The sequence below is a fragment of the Oxyura jamaicensis genome, chromosome 5 (assembly GCF_011077185.1).
Source record: "Oxyura jamaicensis isolate SHBP4307 breed ruddy duck chromosome 5, BPBGC_Ojam_1.0, whole genome shotgun sequence".
Taxonomy (NCBI): Eukaryota; Metazoa; Chordata; class Aves; order Anseriformes; family Anatidae; genus Oxyura; species Oxyura jamaicensis.
The window spans coordinates 22,567,738-22,569,308 of NC_048897.1; positions in this window are offsets into that span (position 1 = coordinate 22,567,738).

The following is a 1,571-nucleotide window of genomic DNA, read 5'->3' on the forward strand; positions in this document are numbered from 1 at the left end:
CATGCATTTGTCATTCTCAATACAGCACTTTACATATGTAATGAAGTTAGGTGCACTTGTAACCTTAGAGTGCTCCTGTAGCTCCCTTGCTCCTAAGTAACCAGTCTTCTTCAAACAGACTGCTTCCAACACCTCTAGTCATTACAGAGAAGAATCACGCAGAGCTCCCTTTCCTCTCTATCCCAACCAGTTTCAACAGGTAGATCTAAAATTTGTTTAGTCTTTTTGCCCTTCCTCCACCTGAAAGTAGTTGCACAGCAGGTTGCTTTCAAGCTCATACCCCATGGAAACAGCCTGATGTCCTTCCGTGAGATCTGGGGATGGGAAGAACCATACACTGAGTTGAAGGGGAAGCATCATGAGTCTCCAAAATCACAATAAGGGCATGAAGCTCAACTCCTAGAGAGCTCACAAAGTGTAAAGTCTGCACTGGGCATGATCAGAGACCTGAATCCAAACAAAAACCACTGCAAATTTAAGGTATTCCTGTAATGTTTCAATTAAACGTACAATGCAAATGTTCCAAGCTCTTCAATTTTACCAAAGTGTTAATGCTCCTATTTCAAAAGGAAATGAGCTTTTTCGTCAGCACCTTAGTATGAAAAGTACAGATCCTTCAATACCACAATTCCAATGGTAACGTTCCTTGGAAGTCAGACAGATATATAAAGTTATATTAGAGAACAGACCGTTCCCCCTCCTTACCAGCGCACCCCTTCTGCCTTGTGTACAAAACGCAGAACAGGAGATGCTGGCCAGCAACTCTGTGCTTTGAGGATGCCCTGAGATTCTCTCAAAAACACGGACATACCGCAGTGAATTGCATGGTACTCCATCTATTCTGAAGAAAAGGATTTAGTCTATCTGAATAAAACATTTTAAAAAAAAATCTCCAAACACAAACTCTGGATATTTCAGGCCTCAAATTTCAGCTCACCACACTTGTTGGAAGGAAGAAGCCCATTTCCAGTCTATCTTCCTACAGAACAGCACAAGATTGTTGGATTACGTGATACAAGGACCTAATGGAATGACCTACCGTTAATTCCCACTAGAATCTTAAGCATTTGCACTTGGAAACAGAGTCTATACGCTGACAGTGACAGGGTAGTGCTTAACAGGAACTAGCCTTTTCAGAAACTAAATGCTAATGTTTGACTAAAGTCTGAGTCAAATGACATCATCTGATTTTAATGGAGTACTGGATGTTCCTACTACCACCTGACCCTCTGTTGGGATTATGACCCCGCAACTCAGAGGCAAAGGCAAATGCACCAACTTCTCTGGCCACGCAGGTCAGTGTTCAATATTATTATACACACCTGGCTTTAATGACGCTTTTAACAAATATACCAGATGTAAAATCTGGCAATGAATGAGCTGGCTCACATTCACTCCACCATCTCTGCTACTGGGACAGGGTGAATAGGAAGCAACAAAAATGTCCAGATCCAAGGCCACCAGGTGTTGTCACTTCAAGCCCAGGGATGGTCTCGCCACAGCTTACTGAACTTCTTAGGTCTGTAGGAACTTACATTGGAATACAGTTAAACAAGAGCGGACTTCTTTTT